Source organism: Lepeophtheirus salmonis, chromosome 13 (genome assembly GCF_016086655.4).
Source record: "Lepeophtheirus salmonis chromosome 13, UVic_Lsal_1.4, whole genome shotgun sequence".
Lineage (NCBI taxonomy): Eukaryota > Metazoa > Arthropoda > Copepoda > Siphonostomatoida > Caligidae > Lepeophtheirus > Lepeophtheirus salmonis.
The window spans coordinates 16,244,203-16,262,771 of NC_052143.2; positions in this window are offsets into that span (position 1 = coordinate 16,244,203).

The following is an 18,569-nucleotide window of genomic DNA, read 5'->3' on the forward strand; positions in this document are numbered from 1 at the left end:
CTGAGGAGTGTTAAGCCTGCAATTGATGCTGAAGTTGGTCATATTAAGTGACCAATTTTGCAAGGACCTTGATTACAAGTTTTTTTTCTTTTTTTTAAAAGTATTGAAGTATTTTTAAAGCAACTTTTGGAGTCCACATTTATCAGCCCAATCTTTTATAAAAATACTTTTTTTCCTCTAGATAAATTTTCCTCGCAATGAAATTGCTTTTTGCCTGTGTGTGAAAAGAGGGAGGTGAGCTGTTTTGGGAACGAAAAGACTGTGGTGAACTTTTTTGTTACTCAAATAATGTTCATAATTTTTGTTTTTATATAATCTGTAAAAAAAGTAACCTTATAGTTGCAGATCGAATGAGATACAATATTGACATGTATTCAAATTGTGCACTTTAGACGAATATTGATGTGAATTACTCCTTACAAAAATAATCATATGTTTGATTCACAGCAAACAGTATTTAATTTTTTCACTTCAAAGTTAAAGATTTTTTCGATATTTAAAGTATTTTTTTTAAATTTCAGTGGGAGCTGAATGTTTATTTAGCATATTTTTTTCCTTTTTATATACCTACACATACATATATTATCATATATGTATTTTGTTCGGCTTACTTATGTATTTTAACATTTGATAGAATGTAAATATTTGTCATATCTCCTTTCTTTTAAGTATGTTTTTGTATATTAAAAGGGTGAATTTGGTGTATTTTAATCTGAGTAAAACTACCGTAATCTGTAATAAAAAAAGTAATATTTATATTCGTTAGATACAGCATTTATTTGAAAATTTATGATCTCAAAAGAAGAAAAACCTTTTTTTAAATTATGATTGAAAAAGTTATACAGAGTTGTCTAACAACAAATTTGGAGCACCTGCGATAGTTGAGCATGCGCAGGCAGAACTTTGTTTGCTGTTTTGGCGGCTATCCAGAAGTACTTGGCGTCAGTGAATAAAAATGCATAGTTCAACGAAGTATTTGTTAAACAATCCCCGAAAAAGCAGAGTGTCCTTCTTGGGGATCCGTGCTGGACAATAGAATGTTGAGATTGCAAAACTTCTTAAACATGGGTATCTCATTTGTTTGAATAGTCAGGAAGGAACTAAAAGGTTGGAAGGTGATTTTGAATTAACACCAATGAATCATCACTAAATGAGGTTAGACTGCCAGTTGATTTTTTTTAACTTTGTAAAATCCAGAGTTTGGATTCTTATCTCACTGGACCTAAGCTCATGGACTTATTTTGAGTGGGATGCAGTTGAAAGACATACCAATCTCCCTGCAACACAAAATCAGAGCTTATATCTAGAATCTGGGATGAATTCCAGAAGTATTATTTTTGATACTTACGGCTGGAATGATTTATCCAAAATGACATTGATGATTTATGTTTCATATTTGCATTCCTTTCATTTTTGTACTTCTAAATTTAAAACAAACTTAGATTTTTATCATAGTGAAATTTATTAATTCTCCGGTTTAAATAATAAAATAATTTATTACTTTAATATATATTTTAAATCTTAAAAAATACTTTTGCTTAGTGATTGCATATTTTAGGTGTTTTGTTTCATTAAAATAAAAGTAACTAATCCCACATCCGGAATTAAATAAATAAATCCAATATTTGATGCCTTTTGTTAAGATTCTGGGAAGAGGAAGACTGTTTGAGTGCTCCCTCAATTTTATCCAACCTATGTTAGTGAACTAGGAAAATATACTTCCCAAGATTAATAATATGTGTCTTATTCTTATGAATATACATTCCTTCGGCATTACTTTTCAGTATACTGCTAAAACATTACATAAGATTATATGCAATTATTTATTTATTTTGGTAATGCCTTGTTTTGGATTTATTCGTATATTTAATCATTCTAATCGAGGCTTTGTGAATTCAATTAACTACTTTGCTTAAAAAAACCGTTTATTTATTGTTACTTTTGATTCCTTGCAGTAAATGGTGAATGTTTCATAGGTTTTTTTTAATGGTTAAATGTGCAAATTAACCATCTTCCTATTACTGGGAGGATTTTGGATCCTACCACGGGAAGAAAAGGATAGTTTCAAGACCCTTCCAATATAAATCATCTTTCCTATTGATTGATAAATAGTAAATACAAGATCCTGATGGATTTGTAGAATATATGCCTAGGATGGGACATTGGACATTTGCACTTTTGAAATTATAAGGAACTTAAGAAAATAGTACAATTGGTTGGATAATCTTCTGAACACATCAAGAAAATCTTCTCTGCGGACTGCTAGAAGCAAAGAAAATGATTCAATACGGTTTCTTTTAGAAGATAAATAAAGGCTAAATTTATCAAAATTTATTGTATTATACAATGAAAAAGGGTTTCTGACTCACTATCTATATTTCTTGTTTACCATCACAATTACTCATTTGATACGATTTGGAGGTCAGTAAAGTGATAACTGATAATATAATGAGTTATATCATATTCACAAATACATATATGTAGACTCTCAAGGACGAGGTCCTCATTATGATCTTCATCTGTAACTCTAGTACAATCCTTGATGTAAGTAGATATTTCAATATCTCTTCATGGCATTTTGATGAAGAAAGGGACTGAATATAAATGTCAATGATTCTTTGGAACGGAACTTAGTAGTAAAATTCCATGATTCCTTCCCAATGCCTTGAAACTTACATATTATATATTGTTAACTTGTTTACCTTCTTGTTACTAATTTTCTTAAAGCTGAATACAACGGTAAAAATTCAAAAAAATATATAACTTGGAAGAAGTAGTATTCGTTTTATTATTATCCAAAGCAAAACAGTGCCTGACCAAAATTACTAAAGGCAAAAGTATCACTTGGCAAAAACGTCTCAAGGCGAAAGCATCACAAGTCGAAAGCGTATCAAGCCGAATACGTACAATGCAAAAACATAAGAGGCAGAAATGATCACGGCAAATCCTCCTGACACGGAAAAGGACGACTTTACACCATCAAAGAGAGGATGGATGCCCACCCAAACATACGGTCAAAAAAGCAAAAGAGTAGCTCAAAAAAAGCATTCTATGCATTCTCCTGATCTCTATACAATATTTTTTTTTTAGTGGCTAGTATATAACATAAGCAAAGGATCAATTCTGTTTTTCCTCTGCTTTATATTAAGGGTAGTATTTTTGTCTCATTAATATTTATATCGTTAGTAATCAAAACAGGGCTTATGTATATATATACTCGACGATTTCAAATATATAATTTACATTTTCGACAATTGACCTTTCATAGCCTGGTGCATCTTTGACACCAAAATTATTGGAACTAAATCAATATAATCAAATTACCACGTTATTGGGTGTAAGTGTATTAGAACTGTAATCTCTATTGAGATTTTCAGCTGCCTGGCTAGTTTCTTCAACTTGTTTGAAAAAAAACTTAGATATAATTGATATGATAGTCGGTCTCAACAATTTATATAGATTTATCAGCATTTTCGAAAATAAGCCTTCTGGATTGTGGCGTATCAAAAGATAATTAAGACAAATATTCAAAAAATATTCCTTATTGGATGCATTTTTTTTTTTTTTAAAGAAAACATTAAAATATGGTTCATTTGTTGTTTTTTTTTTTTTTTTTTTTTTTTTTTGGGGGGGGTATATCTTACACATGTGCTTATAGGGTTATAAGACAAATAATCATAAAGCTGTCAAAAAATGTTTTGTTTCATAGGAAATCTGATCTAACAGTGTGTTTTGTTATACACAAAAGGCCACACTAAAAAAAAACCATCAAATTCCGATCTGGCGAAATTTTCGCAAGATGAAGTTGTAAAAATTGTATGGGCGGCATTTCAACATTTTTAGGTGTTCCAGGTAACCGAAATCTATTGCCACAGTTATACCCTCTCATTCCCAATTATGTTAATCCAGGGCTTCACTATGGTCTCTAGTACGTCAAGGTAGAGATTAGTGTTGACCCTGAAGCCTTGAGGGAACACAAGAGTAAGCATGACGTGGGATGGGAACTTCGTCTGCATGACAACGAGTACATCGTTTGGCAGAAGGCCAACCATTTGTTGTTCGAGAAAATTTTATGTTGTCGTTCCAAAGAGGGATCCATGCCTTTAACAAATATTTGGGACAACGAATTCGTCAATTGATTCAATGTTTTTCCAACTGGTGCAGATTTGAACAAGCTATCCAGCAAAAATAATCAGTATCCTAAGTGCCTTTGTTTGAGCAAAAAAACACGCCAAAGTGGCAGCATAGATAGCTTGTGCGCTTGCATGTATATCATCTACTCACTAATGTTTATTATGTATGATACTATTCCTTTGAGATAAGAAATATGAACAGAAAATTGTTTGTCTTGTTGATACATATATAGCAACGTACAAAACTATGTGTATACATTAATTTATTTATAAGCTTTATATTTTAATCTCACTTTTTGCACTTTTTCCATTAGGATCATCACCTCCCATTAACTTTGCTCTGGATTGATGACATTCAACCATCTGTTAACTAATTAATGAGTAACTTCTGCACTAATAATGTTGGTTCAATTAGTAAAGTTGTCGCATACAAAATTACTCTTTTTTTTCAAACTAAGCGTTACTTAGCAATTATAATAGTTTAGCTTCTTTTTGATATTAGTTTATTCTTTAGTTAAATATAATTTTCATTCTGCCTTTTATCAATGGTAAAATCACAAATATTTACCCACTACTTGTAACAAAAATAGATAAAATAAAAACATGATAATCGATAACTTTTATATCAATGCAATTAAAATAAAGACAATAAAGTATATTACCACCTTTTAAAGATAGGGATCTTGTCCATGGCGTACCACACTGTCCCGATAATAGGTCAGAGCTTATTCAAATTTGAATAAAGGGTACGGTAGACAGTCTCTTCCAAGACCCTTCAAACTGTAAAGTTTAAGGAGAATGTGATGTATTTTATAAATGTGAACCTGATATCTAATATGTTGTATAAATATAAGATACTTAGTTGTAGAAAAGACAAATTAGAAGCTGAAGGTGCCTATGACGTAAGAACCGGCTATTTAATTATCTAGAATATAAACCTTTTTCAATTTGCTGATTTGTGAAACATTTCTTTTGATTGATTAGTACGTTGATTTTTTCTTCAAGTCATGTCCCGAGAAGATGACAAAGTCATGCTCAAGTCCGAAAACCCTAGCTCTTTTGAAGAAGCTAGAATATTTCTTCTCGAGGAAGAATCTTCCTTGCATGATGCAAAATTACTCTCACTTTCAATTCAAGATTCCTCCATAGCTATTATATTACGAAGAGATAGCGTAAATTATACTCCAATCCTGTACAACCTACTAGTGAATGTTGTTAGATTACTCATCGAAGAACCAAAATAAAGAAGGAAAATAAATGTTTATAGAGGAGAAGATGTATAATTCAAACAATAAGTGTTTTATATGTTTAAAAAAAGGAGATTCAACATGACGGTGCTTCCTACGACTATGCGAGACTTGTAATGGTAAGGGGCATTCCAAAAATTAGTGGCCATCTATATAATTTCCTTCATCAAAGTCAGGTGTTGAATATCTTCAAACTCATCGACATCAATTATATTCTTCAATGTCTAGTTTATCAACTATACTGTTGTGGCGAACAACCAATGCCTCCTCGTGTGCATCTCACGCCAACCTTCAAACAAAGTATCCATTAAACTGAAAGCAACATCTTCAATCAATTATTGTTTTCTGAAAACAAATTGGCGTGCAGATACAGAAGCAAACTTGAATGTAATTAACCTGGACATTTTTCAACAATTGAGACACCGCAAACATATATTATGTTTACTTCCAACCCAAACGAAAGTAACCAGTGCAAATGGTAATGAAATTCTTCACTATTTCAATTTGAAGCCCGGTTTAAAATTAAAGAGTATATTTCTAAACAAAAGAATGTGGTTTGAGTCAATATAAATTATTTTATTTTTCTCATTGTATCTCAAAATTTCCTGATGCTTATTCATTTCAATTATTTTTTGAATTCTAATAATGTTGATTTTGATAAAACATATCATACCTTGCAAGTTTTATCAGGTATTATTGAAACGTCAATCACCTAAATCAGGGATGGAAGAGTGGCTACAAAATTTATTAGATATCTTGGACGAAGATATCTAATTCAAAACCAATGCTATTTTTTGGAGATATAGAAGTATATCTCTCTCTGAAGTCTTCCAATAAGGATGTGATGAACTCTGCAAATATATATTTAACAAATTCACATAGAAAAATTCAGAACAGTCAAAGAACAATTGCGCAACCTCCGAAATACACCTATTAGAAGTTTATAATTCAAGACATAAGTATGTGTACTTGTACGTGTATGCCAAATATCTTAATATATTTGTTTCTTCTATCCTCCAAGGAAATACCTTCATGTGTGAGTAATATTATTGCAATACAAGAGGAGGAAGGGGGGAATAAATATCTTAGGGTCCCTTATAATATGGTTGAATACTCTTTGCCCTCGGATTGGGAAGTGTTTCAGGGGAAGTGTTGGATTTTTAAAAACCACCGCCAATATATCCAAGAAACCCCTCTAACACCACAAACTAGTTCAAAGCCCTTGAGTGGGCTGGGGTTCCGGGGGTAGTGTGAGATAGTTAAAAATCACCGCCAATGCATCACATACACCCAAGGAACCCTTCTTACATCAAAAAATAGTTTCGAGCCTTCGGATTGTGCGATGTACTTGAGGGTACCCCCTGAATCCTTAAAACCCACAGCCAATAGCATTACATACGTGCAAGAAACCTCTCTAATATCATGAAGTAGTTCCAAGCCCTCAGGTTGTGCAGAGTACTTGAGGATATTCCTGAATCCTTTAAAAATCACCTCTAAATTATCACATAAAAATAAGGAACCCTTATAATACCAAAAAATAATTTGAAGCTTTCTGATCATGGACCAAATCAACAAGGTGCATGTCTCACATCCGCTAATTTTGAAAAAATCTTATAAGCTATGTTAGTTCAATTTATATTTCTGTAATATTAGTTCAGTACCCATATATTGTTGACACTTTTTTTACCTTCCTGCATGAAATATTCAATAAAATCATAATGCAGTCTTTTTTTAGGATTAAAAGTGTGAAACCCTTTCGAGGAGCGAGGACGGTATTTTATATTTTGTACAATCCATAAGATGGCTCTGACATTACATCAGTACCTGTCCTTTTACAACCTCCGTAACTCTCATGGTATCCCCACAAAAATCCAAGAACTTGTGTCTGCTTTGTGATAATAAATTAATTGGTAGGTTACACATACTCATAAATAATATCTTCAATGTACTTTTCGGAGCGATCTAAGCGTTAAATTTTTTCTTTGTTTTACGGTCTGCGCAATTATCTTTGTACTATCTAAGTAAATAAACCGAAGAACTTTTGAATGCAATCTGAACACTGCATTTTTCTTTGTTTTACGTGTGTCGCATTAATTTTTTTGGGTGCTTTGTTATTAATTTTCTTTATATATGGTACGCATCATGCAAATTAATATTCAGTTTTCTTTTGGTTTCATACTACTTATTTCTACAAAATGACAAAGCTAATCAAAAATGAAAAAAAAATGTTGTTTGTGGATGAATTTCAGTATTTTTATCATAAGAATAGCGAAAATTCTACCGGGAGAATTTTTTTTAGGGAATGGTCTCATATTAAAGTTTAAGCATTGCAAGGCAAAAGTTAATACTAATTTAGACTTACAAAATGTCACAATTCACAAATTTATCAATGAACACTATCATGAGGCGACAAATGATGAATTGAAGACTATTGAATTGTAAAGGGATCCGAAAGAAAATTCTAAAGCTAACCCGATCAATCATTACGCAATTTTGTCTCCAATAGCTCGTCCAATCTTAGTTGGGGAACAATTGCAGAGCTACTTTCATTAATAAATATATCCAGATGTGTTAGAAGCTGTAAACAAGAGACTCACAATTTCCCATCTGCTCCTCTTTCTCGGACAGGATATTCTATTCCACCCCAGTTTGCAGCATTGCAAGAAAATGGAGAAAATTTTCTACTATAAGATTTTGGTTAAATTGGCCAAAATTGGATTCTTATATTTGGTACAACTCCATGATTGGAAGACCTTGTAAAGCATAAAAAAAGAGCAATAGATGAGACTTATAAAATCGCACCGGACATATACTATTAAGTCGTTACAATTTAGGCAATCCTTCACAACACTTATATCCTACGAATATTTACACTCCTAACAGAAGAGGTATACTCTATATTCTATCAAAAATTAAAGGAAATGATTACAGAAGCTCCTTTCTCGGTTTTAGCTGATTTTGAAATTCCGCCCATCAATGCACTCGAGACCATTTTCCCTAATTGTTAATTGAATGTTGTTGTTTTTTCATTTCTCTCAAAATTTATACACAATTTAGGATCTTGGCTTTAAACAACGTTAAAGTGAGAAAGTTACTTGAGTTTAAGCATGAGACAATTTTTCTCGCTCGCATTTCTACCATCCAATAAAGTGATCAATATATTTGAAGAACTAACTGAAGATGAAACAATCCCCATTGTATTTATTGCATATCTTGAATTGACATACGTAGGAAAATTAAGGGGGAAAAAGTAATAGCAAGCGAACAAATGCACCAAGATACCCCATCAAATTATGGAATGTGTTTGATCTAACAAAAAATGGTGATCCCAGGGCAAACAATGGGAAGAGGAATTGCATAATGCAATTAATAAGTGTATTACATTGTCAAATCCTAATCTTTTTACATCATCTAACTATGAATAGAAATGGTCCAGGTCGAAGCTTATTCAACACGAAAGAAGAGATATTTTTCAACAAAATAAAAATATAAAGAAATTAATAAGTGTATTGTCAATGTTGTTAGAAAATATTACAAATATGTTGATAAATATATATACTTTAAGGATTTATTATATAATTTGCTTTTATTTTAGGTATTTAAAAATTATTTTAAGAACTTTTTTTGTATTATTTTATGTAAGACTTTATTATATGTAAATAATTGTGTCAAAAACATGATTAAAATTTTATTTTATTTGCCATTTACTCCGCGGATTAGATCAAATATTTATTACAGAATTCAGTTAGATACTGTAACCTTTACAAAAAGAAATAAAAAATAGGTAATTTAGAATTGAGTGTACCCATTACAGAAATAAAGGAAAAACAATTATTTATATGACTAATGAAATATAAACAATTTTATTTGGATATTACGTAGCATCCATAAGATGAAAGAGTTAAATGGGGTTCAAACACAGAAAAAATGCGGTTTTCAATTTCCAAGACAAGGGTTTAAAATATTTTTTGGTGTAAGAGGGGTTCCTTGTATGTATTGGCGATGGTTTTTAGGAATCTCAGACTACCCCCGGACCAATCCAAGGGAGGGAGGTATTCAGTCATATTTTAAGAGGTCCAAATTTATTTATTCCCCCCCCCCTTCTCCTTACCAACAATCTTCTCAATCCATTTTTTGCAAGATTAGATTAATTTAAAAAATTGCAAGGAAATTGTATTGCAATAATTTTACTTACACTTGAAGGTACTCCATTGCTGGATGGAACAAGCAAATGTCATTAATACTATTAAGCGAATTTTATAATGTGTTATTATTCATCATGAAGTTTGAAAGAAATACAGGCAATTTTCCTAACTTGCGATTTGGTTCCATGGCAATTTTCTCCGGGGCAATCTTCCACGGAAGTTTCCTTAGCACCATATATAAGATACTTATTTGTAGTAAAGGCTTTTTCTTTATCGAGTATATTCGATCCTTCCAGAGTTGATGAAGGATATGAGGGGGGTTACATGCAGGCAGGCATAAATCAACCATATTGTTGCTGCAGAAGTTTTGGGTTCTTTTTGGCTGTATAGGGCTGTATTATACTTTTTTGATGCTGTTCGTTGACTGTGTTCTTCAAGTAATCAATTTTGGGTATCAAAAATATGACGATATCCACATGATTGAAATACAAACTTTAGGGGGGGGGGAGGGTCTCAAAACTTGTTTTGTATCATTCAAAAGTCCCTTTACTCGTTGGAGATAAAGATATTTAATTTTTGATTTATGAAAGAATATTTTTTAAATTTGATCAAAGATTTCTCTTCTTTACTTATGATTGTGAGCCCTGTGATATTAGAACAATTGAAATAAATTGCATTTATATATATATACTCTTCAATATAAACCCTGGTTATTCCTACCAGTCTTGCAATCTATTAAGAAGTAGTTCCTCCATAAAATAATGTTTCAATATCGACTCTTTTGTCATGTTCTTTGGATATCTTTGATCTGACAAAAATTTAAAAAAATAAATCCCTCCTGATGTATAATTTTCAATTACTTTCCTATAAGTTTGAGGGAAAAAAGCATTTTGAATTTGCAAGAGTCATTTTATGAATGTTTTGATTTTTTCCGATGTATACATACATATTTAGAGCCATAATATTGTTTTAAAAAACTCAAACTTATGTTTACTTCAAATAGATTGAAGTGATGACCTATTTCAAGTAATTTGTAGTAATTTTATAGACAAAAAATAATAATAGTTATGTATGAAATATATCAAAATTTAGAGACAAACATACAATCAAAATGACTCATATAGTATTAGATTTTATATTATAAAGTTATCTTATGCCCATACAAAACATCATCACAGTTAGATATGTTCTTCAAACTTCTTCAAAAAAAAAATAATACGATGCTGAAGAATCAGCAAATTAACATCCAAATGGATTGTCAATGTGGTTAGCCTCATCATAACTAAATTTACGTGTAGTAGTTTTTTTTAGTTGCAAATTTTACAAATTACATATGGCTTTAAAAATAAAGATTTTATAGTTTATATGACCCACAAATTATACATCTAAAAAAGTATTTTGATAAACATTACTACCTCAAAATATATAATTCAAATTATTATCTTTTATAAATTACTTTATTTTGTTTTAAACAAAAATATATGACATAATAGGCAAATAAACAGAAATGCTAAAAATCTTCTAAACAAAATTTACTGTATAACAAAGTTCTATTGTATATTTATTGTCGAATAGAGCAATTCCAAAAGTTTCTTTTGACTAATATATCTTTTCATTAATTTATATTTGTATTAGTCACCAACTGTTATTATTTACCTTTTTTAACACAAAAAGTATTGCAGTCCAAGGTAGTAGTATCCTGGGTAATTAGAAAACCAGTTTATTAACTATTATTGAAATCCAAAGAACATGTTTGAGTGAATGTATCTTCCTACAGAATTAATAGTAAGCTCCAAGTGGTGGTGCAAGCTGCTGCAGACCCTCTGGATGTATTTGACATTCAAGAAGGCCCAGGGCTTGTTCACATAGGTCTTCAGGGCCACAGTTCTGTTATGGTGTCTCTTGCAGGCAGTAGTCTCCACGTGCGCCCAGATGGAAAAGTTTAGGGCGCTGTGGCCTCGGCTCTGCGGTGGTCAGAATTGCATGTTGGCTTGGAGTCACTCCTTTTTTTTGTTTTTTTACGGTGTGTAGGTGCTCCATCTTATTGAAACAGTCAAAAAGAAATCTTAGCGATTGATGTTATCTATAGGAGAACTTCAGTGTCCAGAATTTTGACGTACTCATCAGTATTGAGGAAGTAACCTTATGGGAACCACACGGGAATCATGGGGTTCCCGCTGGATGCGCTTATCCCTAACATCACTTCTGAAGCAGTGTGCTTGGTGATGGAGACATATCAATGCCCCTCTACTACATCTCCAAATGTAACTACTCCATCATACTCCCTGTTAAAGACAGGGACAACAATAAAGGTCTTCTCGTAAGAAAATATCACAATAAGTCCACAGGTTCTCTATTTCCTCCTGGCTTTGTTAGAGGGGAGGATACCACTGATTGAGACTTGTTCATCTGCCTGGTAATGTCAGCAATTTAGGGATTGGACTTTTGTCAAAGCCGACTTAAGGCTGTTGACGGACACTGAGGGTTTCCTGGCTGCTCCTGGAGAGTGTTTGAGGTTCTCCCTGACCTTTAACCGAATGTAGATATTGTAAATCGTCTTCTTCGAGTACTCAGTCTCCTCCTTCATGGCCTTTAGCGACAATCCTGTGTGGTTGAATGTTGCAATCTCAATTTTCTTCTAGTACTGTGTACTCAGAGTGGTACATGTTTTTCTTTGCAATTGACAGCTAATTATTTGTTCTACAACCATGCTCTTGTTGCCAATGTAAATAAAAATAACTTTTAATATCTCAAAATTTGCATAAAAGAGATGACTAAATACTAAAGGTTGGTCCGGTAAATTCAATATTGAAAGAATGCAAATGCTTTAAAAATGGATCTTGTATTGTTGAAAATGTATAGCAAACCCACAAAGTGTGGTGGAATCACAGATATCTAAAATACGTATTCTTTTAATTTTAAAACAAAACAAAAAATCATTCATAGTTTTTTTTTTTTTTTTAAACTTTAATAGTCACTGAAAAGTGTAAAGAAAAAAGTTGGGTCGTAATTGATAATGAACGTCCCACAATTTCGATTTTAATCTATTTCTAAAAAATAAATTTGTTTCTTGTAATTTTTATTACCCAGAAAATCCAAACTTTCTGAACACTAATTGGAAGAGTTGTTTTTTTAAATATTTGAACTGTGTCGTAATATGATAATAAGTATTAGGCGATTTTATTATGATATGTCGATATTTTACTTTGATGATATTTAGTATATAAATTTTTGTAAACAAGTCACAACTTGTACAAGTTAATAGGAAGTGTTAACTAGTCGATGCTGAAAAGGCTCAAATTAAAATGATAGAACATTGAACTAGAGAAATGAAAATGTACACATTTTTATTCGAGTAAGAGTGCAATTGTACAATTTTTGTATACAATTTACAACTGGGATATAATAAATTGTACACTTTCCTACTAACACGCTAAAATACACGCATCTTCACTTATCCATGTATTGGCTATGTCGTCTTTATATTAGAAAAAATGAGCCCTTTCGGCGTATTAAAATCTACTCTATGTACAATTGCTTCCTTGTACGCTAAAAAATGAACTTGACTTTACTCCCTAAGAACCCATATGATAATAAGATTTTTGTAACCTTAAGGATTTGTTGCAGAGTTATAATTATATGACTTTGTAGAACATAGTAGTGTAAAAAAGGATCGAGATCGGAGTAATTCTTTCCAATGTCTCTATATTTATTTCCCTACTCTTGCCTCTTCACAGCTGATTGTAGCTTATCTAAAAAACGTTATGACAGCTAAGCTTCTTTTCTTTTCTATTCCTTCTTTGATTTTCGATTTTTTTTTAACAATCCAAAAATAATACACGATTTTATATATATTAATTTAATTAATCATTTTGAAACCATTCCCGCCAAACATAGGCAAGAATGGTTACTTCAAATGAAAAAGTTAGTACCACGACGACCTATTTAAAAACGAAGAACAATTCAACCAGTAAATCAACCATTTATCCTTTTCTTAATTTATCTAAATTCGATTATATTTCTTGATATTATATTTAACATCCGTGCATGTATAAATAATTATATTCTTTATTACTTTATTTTTATAAAATAATTATCATTAAGATCATGTATAATATGTCAATTTGATACATATTTTCAAATACATCGTTATTATATATTCATAAAATGTTTGATTATTTTTAAATTTTGAAGTAATAAATTTGGATTAAGGTACCCCCTCAAAAAACTTTGGTATGAAATTCGAAAAACTTTTGATATTTATTTATTTTATGTCACACATTAAATTAAAATGCCATACATTAATAATTAATAGCTAATAAAGAAATTAGCAATCTCAGTAATAATCTATACAATGATAATGATTTATTTCAAAATCGATTTTTTGTAGTTCCAACAAATTACTTTTTATCTAACAAAGACAAAAGTTGACTTCATTTGATTAAAAACTACAAGAAATAACGCAAATATAATTTTAAAGTTAATTAATATGAGTGATTTCACAAAATAATGTCATGAAATTGATGATATCCTTGAAGAAATCTATAAAAGGTGAGAATAATGCCCTGTTATGAAGTTACTCATGCTAAAAATAAATTCAGTTTCAATATTTTTTTAAGCATGCTGGAATAATTTGTAGTATTACGCAATCTTCCCCCCTTAAAAGACAGGTACTTTTTAATGTATGTATTAATTGGAAAGAGGAATACCATAGTAAAGGAGCAAAGTTGTAAGCATACGCTACATAGCTCTTGGATGTTTAAGAATGGCAAAGCTCAAAAAGAATGTGCCTCTGATATTGGAGTATCGATTATCACTGTGAAAAGGCGATGGACCAAACTAAAGCCACGTGAGGAGCTCTAACATAAATCTATAAGATAAAAAAAAAAGAAGAAAATTTCAAGAGGTGTTAAAATCAGCATTGCAATATGTTCAACCAAATGAAGTCAATCTGTTAAGAAATTGGCCCAAAACTTACGAATAATGGTCATCAGTTGTCACTTAAAAACAGTCTGAAAAAAGTTGCAAATTCTCAAGTATGGACCTCTAATAAAAAACACGTTGAACCCACTGAATCTGGGATATTTTCTTTGAAAATTCAAGTATGGAGACTTAATAGCAACAACACACTTAGTGAGTTGCATATTATCTCGCTAAGGCAAATTGTTACAGCCAAATACCATCTGGAAAACATCCTAGATAAGTCATTTCTTCCAGTAATACAAAGAAGTAGAGAAAATGGACCAACCTTGAAGTGGAAACGTTTGCATGATAGGTACAACATAATTTTTCAGCAGAACAGGGCTCCAGCTCATCACTCCCAAAAAGTACAGTATTAGCTATAAACGAATTAGGATGCACTTTTTCATAAAGGTACATGTCCTAGCAACAGTCCAGGTTTTTTCCAATTGTAAGTGTATGAGTTGTTATTCAAAATAAATTCAAATCTTTCAATTCAGCCCCCCCTTCCCTTCAACAAGAGAAACTGGTCTTTTTTTCTTGCCCTTTACATGGCATTCATATATTTTCCAATTTTAAAACTAGAAAGACAAAGAAAATTTGAAACAAGCAAATTGAATAATAAACAGATGCATGTAATAATGACAATATATGATAAAATATTTTAAAAGCTTTACAAAGTTTAAAAAAAATTACTTTGTATATCACAAATTTTCGTTAAAATATCAGCTTGAAAAGAAGTAACACGTAAATATGAATAACTTTAGATACAATCTAGGTTTTTCATGATTTTAACTTATCACACATATTTAAAGTAAATGAATTAAAATACCTTACAGCATTCATCAGTTTACAAATTTCACTGATCATCCTTATTCATTTCCACATTTTATTGTTTTACCCATGACCCTAGTAGTTTTATTTTTCCAGTGGTCTTACAAAGGCGCCATTCTTTTTGAAAAAGTTATTTGTATGGACTTAAAACTTCCGTCTTTTCTCCATTTATTTCAAGGCCTGAGCATAAAGAAAATGTTTTCCAAATTTTTTTCACATTTTTAATAGATATTGAAGTTGGAAATGGAGTACCAGTAAAAATTAAAGTCATGGCATCTGCATAATATAAGCATTTTAAAACAGATGATGAAGAATTTAAAATGATCGTTATTATACAAAAAAATATGTTAGAACTGCTTCTTTTAACAATATTTTTGTGGGCAAAATTAGAGGGCTTGAAAATGAAATCCGAACCCTCTCTTGCATTTAAAAATATTAAGAAAAAGTTATATTCTTTAACAATGGCAACAAAGTAATTGTAAGTCATGTCTCTTCAGGTTAATTGGATATATTTGCCCTGAGCCTCAATCACTGCCTCAGTATGGTATATGAAGCGGGAGAACGCCTTGATGACGAGGTCCCTGGATATGGTTGTGAAGTGCTCATGATGGCAGCCACTAGACTTGGGTAGACAATTTCCTGCCATCGGACATTTTTTTTTGTGAAACTCATTGTCAAATCGTCCTTCAAAATACGGAGTTATTTTCTATAAATTCTGATAGTTTTGGTTAATACTTTTTTTAAATTAACTCATTTTCATTGGCCAAGAGATTAGTATACAGTGTGTTGCTTCTATTATGTGCAAAGGAAAAAAAAACTTCTCTTGCGCGAAAATATTGTCACATTTAAGATCAGGAACTGAAATAATGTCATTATGGAAGGCTTCCCTTTCGATACTTATCGGATTTTTAGGGATTTTTAAGAAGAAACTCTTTTTCCTGTCCTTATGTATTACGTCTATTGTCGAGTTCAAGTCAAAAAAAAGCACAGTTTAACCACATAATTCTGCCCCGATAAAATAAGAGTATCGAACCACATCCGAATTGATCCTTTTCGTCGCAAACAAAATCCACATCCAAATTTTACTAGAGGAAATACAAGAGCCCCAACCAACATCCAGGTTCACAATTAAGTTCAGAAAAGTCTTCTCGTAAATTTTAGACAAAATAGTAGAGAAATGTTGGCAAGTTTACCTTCAAGTTTCTATTTGCTTCTTTTTAATGTTGGAATGTAAGATTTTAAAATAAGTTTTCCCGACAACTTTTTTCTTCCTTAATCGAATACTCTCCAATTATCGGAGACGAAGTAGCTTTATACTAGATCCATGTAATTATATATGTGTTATATAAGTCGATCCTTTTTTGTAAGTTAAAATTTCTCGACTCTGCTAATTTTTTTTAGATCAAACTATTAAGGCAAGTCAAGTTTCTAAAGTTACTCTGTGTCTGTCCCACTTAATCCAAGAACTTTCAAATGTTTTTTGTATTACACACCCTCAAATTTCGGTGAAAGATATGGGAGTCCGTTTACCAAGTGGTAGTATTCCCGTTTTATACTTGTTGCCTGCAAGACCAGACTTTATCTCTAAGCAACCCAAGATAATTCGAGCTTCTTTAATTTATAAGTGTTCTGATTTCAATGGACCCCCCGGTTACTACTCAATACTTATATCAAGAAAGAAATAATAAAAAAAAGAGTAAGTTGTATTGTCTTTTGAAAAAAAATGTGTTTTGTTGTTAAGAAAATATTACAAATTTAAAAAGTGTAATAATGAATGTATGTGATTGTGTATCATGAAATTATATTTCTTCTAATGAAAGGGTAACTCATTACCCCAACTTCACTATCTACATTTAAAAAAAATATTATAGCCCCTTTTAGTTTTAGTTGTTTTGTTTAAACTATGCAATGAATTATTCAAGATGCACCAAAATGAAGATTTATATCAGAATGATTTACTAAGTATGTATTTTTTTCTTTACAAAAGCGTACTTTTGTATGGAGATGCAGAAAAACCCCCACATATTACAGTGGAAATATATATTTATATATGTTTGTACATTATATATATATAATGTACAAACAGAGAAATATATTTATTGATATTGATAAAAATAAGTATGCAAGCAAACATCTCATATGAAACGGAGTTGTGTGTTTCAAACACATACTTCCCTTTGAGTCGTTTTTCAATTATAATTTCAGTAACCTACTGTGTGAGAAGTAAAATTGTGGACTTGACTTTAAATTAAACTGAATTACTTTAGATGAAAATTTTGAAATATTATGTGGTGGTATTAAAAGTAGGAACATATAAACAAAACAAAACTTAAAATATCCACAGTTGTCGTCATGGGGGTAAACAGGCAAACGATGTCTGAAAGTTATTATCAAATAAGTCATTTAGGGCGTAGTCAAGAATAGCCTGTGCTACCACTCACCGAAATTTAGATGACCTCAAGGCCTCTGTTGAGCAACAGTGGCCATCCATTTCTGAAGCATTCAGCCAGAAAAGCTGCAGCTCCTTTAGGCACATGTTGGAAGCCACAGGAAATCCCTATTTATTCGTAATCAAAATTTCCACGATTTTATATCACACAGTTTATATTTCTATAACAATTCACTAAAGGTACACTTTATTTTCTTCCAATTTTTTTCTCAAAGACCTAGGGAACAATTAATTATCATTGCGGTTATCTTAACTGGTGATTAATACCTTCAGACGGCGTCTACAGGATGCAGAACCATTCCAGATGGTTTTGTCACGTATACATTCACACTGCTCACTGACAAGGGTGACAATGGTCTGGTCTCTTGGTTGATGGTGAATACACTTGAAAGAAAGTGTGGCCAGAACGTAAAGTCAAGCAGATTCAAGTCATAGATGTAAAGAGCCACATGCCTTTTGTGTAATATAAAAATCATCTAATATTATTTTAATTTATAATTAAATCTCCCATCGAAGGCTTCCAACTAAAAATACTTAAACAATTCACCTATTTCGGTGTGTAAAAACGGTTGGCCTGGAAGACTTATTTGAACAAATACTTTATTAAATATTTAATTTTCCCAATAATTATCTTCTAAAATTATTGTGTTTGATTATATACGAAGTATTTTTTTTTTTCTTAAATACATTGAATTATTTGTAGGTGTCATGCTTTTATTAAAAAACGGCACTTAGCACAGGAAAATTGACTCTAACTGATTTTATTCTTCTTAATTTTTTTCAAAAGATTAGTTTATTTAAT